We start from the raw sequence: 13,643 nt of genomic DNA, 5'->3' as shown, positions 1-13,643 counted from the left end.
GTAAGGTCATTTTGACGCTTACTAGTGAAAATGTAAGCCACAAAACGCCCACTAGTTCACACATAAGGTCATTTTGAGGCTTACTAGTTGACATGTAAGGCCATAAATGTGCCCACTAGTTCACTAGTAAGATCATTTTGAGGCTTACTAGTGAACATGTAAGGCCATAAATGTGCCCACTTGTTCACTAGTAAGATCATTTTGAGGCTTACTAGTGAACATGTAAGCCACAAAACGCACACTAGTTCACTAGTAAGATCATTTTGAGGCTTACTAGTGAACATGTAAGCCACAAAAAGCCCACTAGTTCACTAGTAAGATATTTTTGAGGCTTACTAGTTGACATGTAAGCCACAAAACGCTCACTAGTTCACAAGTAAGATCATTTTGACGCTTACTAGTGAACATGTAAGGCCATAAATGTGCCCACTAGTTCACTAGTAAGATCATTTTGAGGCTTACTAGTGAACATGTAAGCCACAAAACGCTCACTAGTTCACAAGTAAGATCATTTTGAGGCTTACTAGTTGACATGTAAGCCGCAAAACGCCCACTAGTTCACTCGTAAGGTCATTTTGACGCTGACTAGTAAACATGTAAGGCCATAAATGTGCCCACTAGTTCACTAGTAAGATCTTTTTGAGGCTTACTAGTTAACATGTAAGCCACAAAACGCCCACTAGTTCACTAGTAAGATCATTTTGAGGCTTACTCGTGAACATGTAAGCCACAAAACGCCCACTAGTTCACTAGTAAGATCATTTTGACGCTAACTAGTGAATATGTAAGCCACAAAACGCTCACTAGTTCACTAGTAAGGTCATTTTGACGCTTACTAGTGAACATGTAAGCCACAAAACGCTCACTAGTCCACTAGTAAGGTCATTTTGACACTTACTCGTGAACATGTAAGCCACAAAACGCCCACTAGTTCACTAGTAAGGTCATTTTGACGCTTACTAGTGAACATGTAAGCCACAAAACGCTCACTAGTCCACTAGTAAGGTCATTTTGACACTTACTCGTGAACATGTAAGCCACAAAACGCCCACTAGTTCACTCGTAAGATCATTTTGAGGCTTACTAGTGAACATGTAAGGCCATAAATGTGCCCACTTGTTCACTAGTAAGATCATTTTGAGGCTTACTAGTTGACATGTAAGCCACAAAACTTTCACTAGTTCACTAGTAAGGTCATTTTGACGCTTACTAGTGAACATGTAACCCACAAAAAGCCCACTAGTTCACTAGTAAGATCATTTTGAGGCTTACTAGTTGACATGTAAGCCACAAAACGCTCACTAGTTCACAAGTAAGATCATTTTGACGCTTACTAGTGAACATGTAAGGCCATAAATGTGCCCACTAGTTCACTAGTAAGATCATTTTGAGGCTTACTAGTTGACATGTAAGCCACAAAACTTTCACTAGTTCACTAGTAAGGTCATTTTGACGCTTACTAGTGAACATGTAAGCCACAAAACGCTCACTAGTTCACTAGTAAGGTTATTTTGACGCTTACTAGTGAACATGTAAGCCACAAAACGCCCACTAGTTCACTCGTAAGGTCATTTTGAGGCTTACTAGTTGACATGTAAGCCGCAAAACGCCCACTAGTTCACTAGTAAGGTCATTTTGACGCTTACTAGTGAACATGTCAGCCACAAAACGCTCACTAGTTCACTAGTAAGGTCATTTTGACGCTTACTAGTGAACATGTCAGCCACTAGTAAGTCATTTTGAGGCTTACTAGTGAACATGTAAGCCACAAAACGCTCACTAGTTCACTAGTAAGGTCATTTTGACGCTTACTAGTGAACATGTAAGCCACAAAACGCTCACTAGTTCACAAGTAAGATCATTTTGACGCTTACTAGTGAACATGTAAGGCCATAAATGTGCCCACTAGTTCACTAGTAAGATCATTTTGAGGCTTACTAGTGAACATGTAAGCCACAAAACGCCCACTAGTTCACTAGTAAGATCATTTTGAGGCTTACTAGTGAACATGTAAGCCACAAAACGCCCACTAGTTCACTAGTACGATCATTTTGACGCTTACTAGTCAACATGTAAGGCCATAAATGTGCCCACTAGTTCACTAGTAAGATCATTTTGAGGCTTACTAGTGAACATGTAAGCCACAAAACGCCCACTAGTTCACTAGTAAGATCATTTTGAGTCTTACTAGTGAACATGTAAACCACAAAAAGCCCACTAGTTCACTAGTAAGATCATTTTGAGTCTTACTAGTGAACATGTAAACCACAAAAAGCCCACTAGTTCACTAGTAAGATCATTTTGAGGCTTACTAGTGAACATGTAAGCCACAAAACGCCCACTAGTTCACTAGTAAGATCATTTTGAGTCTTACTAGTGAACATGTAAGCCGCAAAACGCCCACTAGTTCACTCGTAAAATCATTTTGACGCTTACTAGTGAACATGTAAGGCCATAAATGTGCCCACTAGTTCACTAGTAAGATCATTTTGAGGCTTACTAGTTGACATGTAAGCCGCAAAACGCCCACTAGTTCACTCGTAAGGTCATTTTGACGCTTACTAGTAAACATGTAAGGCCATAAATGTGCCCACTAGTTCACTAGTAAGATCTTTTTGAGGCTTACTAGTTAACATGTAAGCCACAAAACGCCCACTAGTTCACTAGTAAGATCATTTTGAGGCTTACTCGTGAACATGTAAGCAACAAAACGCCCACTAGTTCACTAGTAAGATCATTTTGACGCTTACTTGTGAATATGTAAGCCACAAAACGCTCACTAGTCCACTAGTAAGGTCATTTTGACACTTACTAGTGAACATGTAAGCCACAAAACGCCCACTAGTTCACTAGTAAGGTCATTTTGACGCTTACTAGTGAACATGTCAGCCACTAGTAAGTCATTTTGAGGCTTACTAGTGAACATGTAAGCCACAAAACGCTCACTAGTTCACTAGTAAGGTCATTTTGACGCTTACTAGTGAACATGTAAGCCACAAAACGCTCACTAGTTCACAAGTAAGATCATTTTGACGCTTACTAGTGAACATGTAAGGCCATAAATGTGCCCACTAGTTCACTAGTAAGATCATTTTGAGGCTTACTAGTGAACATGTAAGCCACAAAACGGCCAACTAGTTCACTAGTAAGATCATTTTGAGGCTTACTAGTGAACATGTAAGCCACAAAACGCCCACTAGTTCACTAGTACGATCATTTTGACGCTTACTAGTCAACATGTAAGGCCATAAATGTGCCCACTAGTTCACTAGTAAGATCATTTTGAGGCTTACTAGTGAACATGTAAGCCACAAAACGCCCACTAGTTCACTAGTAAGATCATTTTGAGTCTTACTAGTGAACATGTAAACCACAAAAAGCCCACTAGTTCACTAGTAAGATCATTTTGAGGCTTACTAGTGAACATGTAAGCCACAAAACGCCCACTAGTTCACTAGTAAGATCATTTTGAGTCTTACTAGTGAACATGTAAGCCGCAAAACGCCCACTAGTTCACTCGTAAAATCATTTTGACGCTTACTAGTGAACATGTAAGGCCATAAATGTGCCCACTAGTTCACTAGTAAGATCATTTTGAGGCTTACTAGTTGACATGTAAGCCGCAAAACGCCCACTAGTTCACTCGTAAGGTCATTTTGACGCTTACTAGTAAACATGTAAGGCCATAAATGTGCCCACTAGTTCACTAGTAAGATCTTTTTGAGGCTTACTAGTTAACATGTAAGCCACAAAACGCCCACTAGTTCACTAGTAAGATCATTTTGAGGCTTACTCGTGAACATGTAAGCAACAAAACGCCCACTAGTTCACTAGTAAGATCATTTTGACGCTTACTAGTGAATATGTAAGCCACAAAACGCTCACTAGTCCACTAGTAAGGTCATTTTGACACTTACTAGTGAACATGTAAGCCACAAAACGCCCACTAGTTCACTAGTAAGATCTTTTTGAGGCTTACTAGTTAACATGTAAGCCACAAAACGCCCACTAGTTCACTAGTAAGATCATTTTGAGGCTTACTAGTGAACATGTAAGCCACAAAACGCTCACTAGTTCACTAGTACGGTCATTTCGACGCTTACTAGTGAACTTGTAAGCCACAAAACGCTCATTAGTTCAATAGTAAGATCATTTTGACGCTTACTAGTGAACATGTAAGGCCATAAATGTGCCCACTAGTTCACTAGTAAGATCATTTTGAGGCTTACTAGTGAACATGTAAGCCACAAAACGCCCACTAGTTCACTAGTAAGATCATTTTGAGGCTTACTAGTGAACATGTAAGCCACAAAACGCCCACTAGTTCACTAGTAAGATCTTTTTGAGGCTTACTAGTTAACATGTAAGCCACAAAACGCCCACTAGTTCACTAGTAAGATCATTTTGAGGCTTACTAGTGAACATGTAAGCCACAAAACGCTCACTAGTTCACTAGTACGGTCATTTCGACGCTTACTAGTGAACTTGTAAGCCACAAAACGCTCATTAGTTCAATAGTAAGGTCATTTCGACGCTTACTAGTGAACATGTAAGGCCATAAATGTGCCCACTAGTTCACTAGTAAGATCATTTTGAGGCTTACTAGTGAACATGTAAGCCACAAAACGCACACTAGTTCACTAGTAAGATCATTTTGAGGCTTACTAGTGAACATGTAAGCCACAAAACGCTCACTAGTTCACTAGTAAGGTCATTTTGACGCTTACTAGTGAACATGTAAGCCACAAAATGCTCACTAGTTCACAAGTAAGATCATTTTGACGCTTACTAGTGAACATGTAAGGCCATAAGTGTGGCCACTAGTTCACTAGTAAGATCATTTTGAGGCTTACTAGTGAACATGTAAGCCACAAAACGCCCACTAGTTCACTAGTAAGATCATTTTGAGGCTTACTAGTGAACATGTAAGCCACAAAACGCTCACTAGTTCACTCGTACGGTCATTTAGACGCTTACTAGTGAACTTGTAAGCCACAAAACGCTCACTAGTTCACTCGTACGGTCATTTCGACGCTTACTAGTGAACTTGTAAGCCACAAAACGCTCATTAGTTCACTAGTAAGGTCATTTCGACGCTTACTAGTGAACATGTAAGGCCATAAATGTGCCCACTAGTTCACTAGTAAGATCATTTTGAGGCTTACTAGTGAACATGTAAGCCACAAAACGCACACTAGTTCACTAGTAAGATCATTTTGAGGCTTACTAGTGAACATGTAAGCCACAAAACGCTCACTAGTTCACTAGTAAGGTCATTTTGACGCTTACTAGTGAACATGTAAGCCACAAAATGCTCACTAGTTCACAAGTAAGATCATTTTGACGCTTACTAGTGAACATGTAAGGCCATAAGTGTGGCCACTAGTTCACTAGTAAGATCATTTTGAGGCTTACTAGTGAACATGTAAGCCACAAAACGCCCACTAGTTCACTAGTAAGATCATTTTGAGGCTTACTAGTGAACATGTAAGCCACAAAACGCTCACTAGTTCACTCGTACGGTCATTTAGACGCTTACTAGTGAACTTGTAAGCCACAAAACGCTCACTAGTTCACTCGTACGGTCATTTCGACGCTTACTAGTGAACTTGTAAGCCACAAAACGCTCATTAGTTCACTAGTAAGGTCATTTTGACGCTTACTAGTGAACATGTAAGCCACAAAACGCACACTAGTTCACTAGTAAGATCATTTTGAGGCTTACTAGTGAACATGTAAGCCACAAAACGCCCACTAGTTCACTAGTAAGATCATTTTGAGGCTTACTAGTGAAAATGTAAGCCACAAAACGCCCACTAGTTCACTAGTAAGATCTTTTTGAGGCTTACTAGTTAACATGTAAGCCACAAAACGCACACTAGTTCACTAGTAAGATCATTTTGAGGCTTACTAGTGAACATGTAAGCCACAAAACGCCCACTAGTTCACTAGTAAGATCATTTTGAGGCTTACTAGTGAACATGTAAGCCACAAAACGCCCACTAGTTCACTAGTAAGATCTTTTTGAGGCTTACTAGTGAACATGTAAGCCACAAAACGCTCACTAGTTCACTAGTACGGTCATTTTGACGCTTACTAGTGAACTTGTAAGCCACAAAACGCTCATTAGTTCAATAGTAAGGTCATTTTGACGCTTACTAGTGAACATGTAAGGCCATAAATGTGCCCACTAGTTCACTAGTAAGATCATTTTGAGGCTTACTAGTGAACATGTAAGCCACAAAACGCACACTAGTTCACTAGTAAGGTCATTTTGACGCTTACTAGTGAACATGTAAGCCACAAAACGCTCACTAGTTCACAAGTAAGATCATTTTGACGCTTACTAGTGAACATGTAAGGCCATAAGTGTGGCCACTAGTTCACTAGTAAGATCATTTTGAGGCTTACTAGTGAACATGTAAGCCACAAAACGCTCACTAGTTCACTAGTAAGGTCATTTTGACGCTTACTAGTGAACATGTAAGCCACAAAACGCTCACTAGTTCACAAGTAAGATCATTTTGACGCTTACTAGTGAACATGTAAGGCCATAAGTGTGGCCACTAGTTCACTAGTAAGATCATTTTGAGGCTTACTAGTGAACATGTAAGCCACAAAACGCCCACTAGTTCACTAGTAAGATCATTTTTAGGCTTACTAGTGAACATGTAAGCCACAAAACGCCCACTAGTTCACTAGTAAGATCATTTTGAGGCTTACTAATGAACATGTAAGCCACAAAACGCTCACTAGTTCACTCGTACGGTCATTTCGACGCTTACTAGTGAACTTGTAAGCCACAAAACGCTCACTAGTTCACTCGTACGGTCATTTCGACGCTTACTAGTGAACTTGTAAGCCACAAAACGCTCATTAGTTCACTAGTAAGGTCATTTTGACGCTTACTAGTGAACATGTAAGCCACAAAACGCACACTAGTTCACTAGTAAGATCATTTTGAGGCTTACTAGTGAACATGTAAGCCACAAAACGCCCACTAGTTCACTAGTAAAATCATTTTGAGGCTTACTAGTGAACATGTAAGCCACAAAACGCCCACTAGTTCACTAGTAAGATCTTTTTGAGGCTTACTAGTTAACATGTAAGCCACAAAACGCACACTAGTTCACTAGTAAGATCATTTTGAGGCTTACTAGTGAACATGTAAGCCACAAAACGCCCACTAGTTCACTAGTAAGATCATTTTGAGGCTTACTAGTGAACATGTAAGCCACAAAACGCCCACTAGTTCACTAGTAAGATCTTTTTGAGGCTTACTAGTGAACATGTAAGCCACAAAACGCTCACTAGTTCACTAGTACGGTCATTTCGACGCTTACTAGTGAACTTGTAAGCCACAAAACGCTCATTAGTTCAATAGTAAGGTCATTTTGACGCTTACTAGTGAACATGTAAGGCCATAAATGTGCCCACTAGTTCACTAGTAAGATCATTTTGAGGCTTACTAGTGAACATGTAAGCCACAAAACGCACACTAGTTCACTAGTAAGGTCATTTTGTCGCTTACTAGTGAACATGTAAGCCACAAAACGCTCACTAGTTCACAAGTAAGATCATTTTGACGCTTACTAGTGAACATGTAAGGCCATAAGTGTGGCCACTAGTTCACTAGTAAGATCATTTTGAGGCTTACTAGTGAACATGTAAGCCACAAAACGCTCACTAGTTCACTAGTAAGGTCATTTTGACGCTTACTAGTGAACATGTAAGCCACAAAACGCTCACTAGTTCACAAGTAAGATCATTTTGACGCTTACTAGTGAACATGTAAGGCCATAAGTGTGGCCACTAGTTCACTAGTAAGATCATTTTGAGGCTTACTAGTGAACATGTAAGCCACAAAACGCCCACTAGTTCACTAGTAAGATCATTTTTAGGCTTACTAGTGAACATGTAAGCCACAAAACGCCCACTAGTTCACTAGTAAGATCATTTTGAGGCTTACTAGTGAACATGTAAGCCACAAAACGCTCACTAGTTCACTCGTACGGTCATTTCGACGCTTACTAGTGAACTTGTAAGCCACAAAACGCTCACTAGTTCACTCGTACGGTCATTTCGACGCTTACTAGTGAACTTGTAAGCCACAAAACGCTCATTAGTTCACTAGTAAGGTCATTTTGACGCTTACTAGTGAACATGTAAGCCACAAAACGCCCACTAGTTCACTAGTAAGATCATTTTGAGGCTTACTAGTGAACATGTAAGCCACAAAACGCCCACTAGTTCACTAGTAAGATCATTTTGAGGCTTACTAGTGAACATGTAAGCCACAAAACGCCCACTAGTTCACTAGTAAGATCTTTTTGAGGCTTACTAGTTAACATGTAAGCCACAAAACGCCCACTAGTTCACTAGTAAGATCATTTTGAGGCTTACTAGTGAACATGTAAGCCACAAAACGCTCACTAGTTCACTAGTACGGTCATTTCGACGCTTACTAGTGAACTTGTAAGCCACAAAACGCTCATTAGTTCAATAGTAAGGTCATTTTGACGCTTACTAGTGAACATGTAAGGCCATAAATGTGCCCACTAGTTCACTAGTAAGATCATTTTGAGGCTTACTAGTGAACATGTAAGCCACAAAACGCACACTAGTTCACTAGTAAGATCATTTTTAGGCTTACTAGTGAACATGTAAGCCACAAAACGCCCACTAGTTCACTAGTAAGATCATTTTGACGCTTACTAGTGAACATGTAAGGCCATAAGTGTGGCCACTAGTTCACTAGTAAGGTCATTTTGACGCTTACTAGTGAACATGTCAGCCACTAGTAAGTCATTTTGAGGCTTACTAGTGAACATGTAAGCCACAAAACGCTCACTAGTTCACTAGTAAGGTCATTTTGACGCTTACTAGTGAACATGTAAGCCACAAAACGCTCACTAGTTCACAAGTAAGATCATTTTGACGCTTACTAGTGAACATGTAAGGCCATAAATGTGCCCACTAGTTCACTAGTAAGATCATTTTGAGGCTTACTAGTGAACATGTAAGCCACAAAACGCCCACTAGTTCACTAGTAAGATCATTTTGAGGCTTACTAGTGAACATGTAAGCCACAAAACGCCCACTAGTTCACTAGTACGATCATTTTGACGCTTACTAGTCAACATGTAAGGCCATAAATGTGCCCACTAGTTCACTAGTAAGATCATTTTGAGGCTTACTAGTGAACATGTAAGCCACAAAACGCCCACTAGTTCACTAGTAAGATCATTTTGAGTCTTACTAGTGAACATGTAAACCACAAAAAGCCCACTAGTTCACTAGTAAGATCATTTTGAGGCTTACTAGTGAACATGTAAGCCACAAAACGCCCACTAGTTCACTAGTAAGATCATTTTGAGTCTTACTAGTGAACATGTAAGCCGCAAAACGCCCACTAGTTCACTCGTAAAATCATTTTGACGCTTACTAGTGAACATGTAAGGCCATAAATGTGCCCACTAGTTCACTAGTAAGATCATTTTGAGGCTTACTAGTTGACATGTAAGCCGCAAAACGCCCACTAGTTCACTCGTAAGGTCATTTTGACGCTTACTAGTAAACATGTAAGGCCATAAATGTGCCCACTAGTTCACTAGTAAGATCTTTTTGAGGCTTACTAGTTAACATGTAAGCCACAAAACGCCCACTAGTTCACTAGTAAGATCATTTTGAGGCTTACTCGTGAACATGTAAGCAACAAAACGCCCACTAGTTCACTAGTAAGATCATTTTGACGCTTACTAGTGAATATGTAAGCCACAAAACGCTCACTAGTCCACTAGTAAGGTCATTTTGACACTTACTAGTGAACATGTAAGCCACAAAACGCCCACTAGTTCACTAGTAAGATCTTTTTGAGGCTTACTAGTTAACATGTAAGCCACAAAACGCCCACTAGTTCACTAGTAAGATCATTTTGAGGCTTACTAGTGAACATGTAAGCCACAAAACGCTCACTAGTTCACTAGTACGGTCATTTCGACGCTTACTAGTGAACTTGTAAGCCACAAAACGCTCATTAGTTCAATAGTAAGATCATTTTGACGCTTACTAGTGAACATGTAAGGCCATAAATGTGCCCACTAGTTCACTAGTAAGATCATTTTGAGGCTTACTAGTGAACATGTAAGCCACAAAACGCCCACTAGTTCACTAGTAAGATCATTTTGAGGCTTACTAGTGAACATGTAAGCCACAAAACGCCCACTAGTTCACTAGTAAGATCTTTTTGAGGCTTACTAGTTAACATGTAAGCCACAAAACGCCCACTAGTTCACTAGTAAGATCATTTTGAGGCTTACTAGTGAACATGTAAGCCACAAAACGCTCACTAGTTCACTCGTACGGTCATTTCGACGCTTACTAGTGAACTTGTAAGCCACAAAACGCTCACTAGTTCACTCGTACGGTCATTTCGACGCTTACTAGTGAACTTGTAAGCCACAAAACGCTCATTAGTTCACTAGTAAGGTAATTTTGACGCTTACTAGTGAACATGTAAGCCACAAAACGCCCACTAGTTCACTAGTAAGATCATTTTGAGGCTTACTAGTGAACATGTAAGCCACAAAACGCCCACTAGTTCACTAGTAAGATCATTTTGAGGCTTACTAGTGAACATGTAAGCCACAAAACGCCCACTAGTTCACTAGTAAGATCTTTTTGAGGCTTACTAGTTAACATGTAAGCCACAAAACGCCCACTAGTTCACTAGTAAGATCATTTTGAGGCTTACTAGTGAACATGTAAGCCACAAAACGCTCACTAGTTCACTAGTACGGTCATTTCGACGCTTACTAGTGAACTTGTAAGCCACAAAACGCTCATTAGTTCAATAGTAAGGTCATTTTGACGCTTACTAGTGAACATGTAAGGCCATAAATGTGCCCACTAGTTCACTAGTAAGATCATTTTGAGGCTTACTAGTGAACATGTAAGCCACAAAACGCACACTAGTTCACTAGTAAGATCATTTTGAGGCTTACTAGTGAACATGTAAGCCACAAAACGCCCACTAGTTCACTAGTAAGATCATTTTGACGCTTACTAGTGAACATGTAAGGCCATAAGTGTGGCCACTAGTTCACTAGTAAGATCATTTTGAGGCTTACTAGTGAACATGTAAGCCACAAAACGCCCACTAGTTCACTAGTAAGATCATTTTGAGGCTTACTAGTGAACATGTAAGCCACAAAACGCCCACTAGTTCACTAATAAGATCATTTTGAGGCTTACTAGTGAACATGTAAGCCACAAAACGCTCACTAGTTCACTCGTACGGTCATTTCGACGCTTACTAGTGAACTTGTAAGCCACAAAACGCTCATTAGTTCAATAGTAAGGTCATTTTGACGCTTACTAGTGAACATGTAAGGCCATAAATGTGCCCACTAGTTCACTAGTAAGATCATTTTGAGGCTTACTAGTGAACTTGTAAGCCACAAAACGCTCATTAGTTCAATAGTAAGGTCATTTTGACGCTTACTAGTCAACATGTAAGGCCATAAATGTGCCCACTAGTTCACTAGTAAGATCATTTTGACGCTTACTAGTGAATATGTAAGCCACAAAACGCTCACTAGTCCACTAGTAAGGTCATTTTGACACTTACTAGTGAACATGTAAGCCACAAAACGCCCACTAGTTCACTAGTAAGATCTTTTTGAGGCTTACTAGTTAACATGTAAGCCACAAAACGCCCACTAGTTCACTAGTAAGATCATTTTGAGGCTTACTAGTGAACATGTAAGCCACAAAACGCTCACTAGTTCACTAGTACGGTCATTTCGACGCTTACTAGTGAACTTGTAAGCCACAAAACGCTCATTAGTTCAATAGTAAGATCATTTTGACGCTTACTAGTGAACATGTAAGGCCATAAATGTGCCCACTAGTTCACTAGTAAGATCATTTTGAGGCTTACTAGTGAACATGTAAGCCACAAAACGCCCACTAGTTCACTAGTAAGATCATTTTGAGGCTTACTAGTGAACATGTAAGCCACAAAACGCCCACTAGTTCACTAGTAAGATCTTTTTGAGGCTTACTAGTTAACATGTAAGCCACAAAACGCCCACTAGTTCACTAGTAAGATCATTTTGAGGCTTACTAGTGAACATGTAAGCCACAAAACGCTCACTAGTTCACTAGTACGGTCATTTCGACGCTTACTAGTGAACTTGTAAGCCACAAAACGCTCATTAGTTCAATAGTAAGGTCATTTCGACGCTTACTAGTGAACATGTAAGGCCATAAATGTGCCCACTAGTTCACTAGTAAGATCATTTTGAGGCTTACTAGTGAACATGTAAGCCACAAAACGCACACTAGTTCACTAGTAAGATCATTTTGAGGCTTACTAGTGAACATGTAAGCCACAAAACGCTCACTAGTTCACTAGTAAGGTCATTTTGACGCTTACTAGTGAACATGTAAGCCACAAAATGCTCACTAGTTCACAAGTAAGATCATTTTGACGCTTACTAGTGAACATGTAAGGCCATAAGTGTGGCCACTAGTTCACTAGTAAGATCATTTTGAGGCTTACTAGTGAACATGTAAGCCACAAAACGCCCACTAGTTCACTAGTAAGATCATTTTGAGGCTTACTAGTGAACATGTAAGCCACAAAACGCTCACTAGTTCACTCGTACGGTCATTTAGACGCTTACTAGTGAACTTGTAAGCCACAAAACGCTCACTAGTTCACTCGTACGGTCATTTCGACGCTTACTAGTGAACTTGTAAGCCACAAAACGCTCATTAGTTCACTAGTAAGGTCATTTTGACGCTTACTAGTGAACATGTAAGCCACAAAACGCACACTAGTTCACTAGTAAGATCATTTTGAGGCTTACTAGTGAACATGTAAGCCACAAAACGCCCACTAGTTCACTAGTAAGATCATTTTGAGGCTTACTAGTGAAAATGTAAGCCACAAAACGCCCACTAGTTCACTAGTAAGATCTTTTTGAGGCTTACTAGTTAACATGTAAGCCACAAAACGCACACTAGTTCACTAGTAAGATCATTTTGAGGCTTACTAGTGAACATGTAAGCCACAAAACGCCCACTAGTTCACTAGTAAGATCATTTTGAGGCTTACTAGTGAACATGTAAGCCACAAAACGCCCACTAGTTCACTAGTAAGATCTTTTTGAGGCTTACTAGTGAACATGTAAGCCACAAAACGCTCACTAGTTCACTAGTACGGTCATTTTGACGCTTACTAGTGAACTTGTAAGCCACAAAACGCTCATTAGTTCAATAGTAAGGTCATTTTGACGCTTACTAGTGAACATGTAAGGCCATAAATGTGCCCACTAGTTCACTAGTAAGATCATTTTGAGGCTTACTAGTGAACATGTAAGCCACAAAACGCACACTAGTTCACTAGTAAGGTCATTTTGACGCTTACTAGTGAACATGTAAGCCACAAAACGCTCACTAGTTCACAAGTAAGATCATTTTGACGCTTACTAGTGAACATGTAAGGCCATAAGTGTGGCCACTAGTTCACTAGTAAGATCATTTTGAGGCTTACTAGTGAACATGTAAGCCACAAAACGCTCACTAGTTCACTAGTAAGGTCATTTTGACGCTTACTAGTGAACATGTAAGCCACA

The sequence above is a fragment of the Hippocampus zosterae genome, chromosome 18, assembly GCF_025434085.1.
Source record: "Hippocampus zosterae strain Florida chromosome 18, ASM2543408v3, whole genome shotgun sequence".
Classification (NCBI taxonomy): Eukaryota; Metazoa; Chordata; class Actinopteri; order Syngnathiformes; family Syngnathidae; genus Hippocampus; species Hippocampus zosterae.
This window is presented reverse-complemented; position numbering follows the sequence as displayed.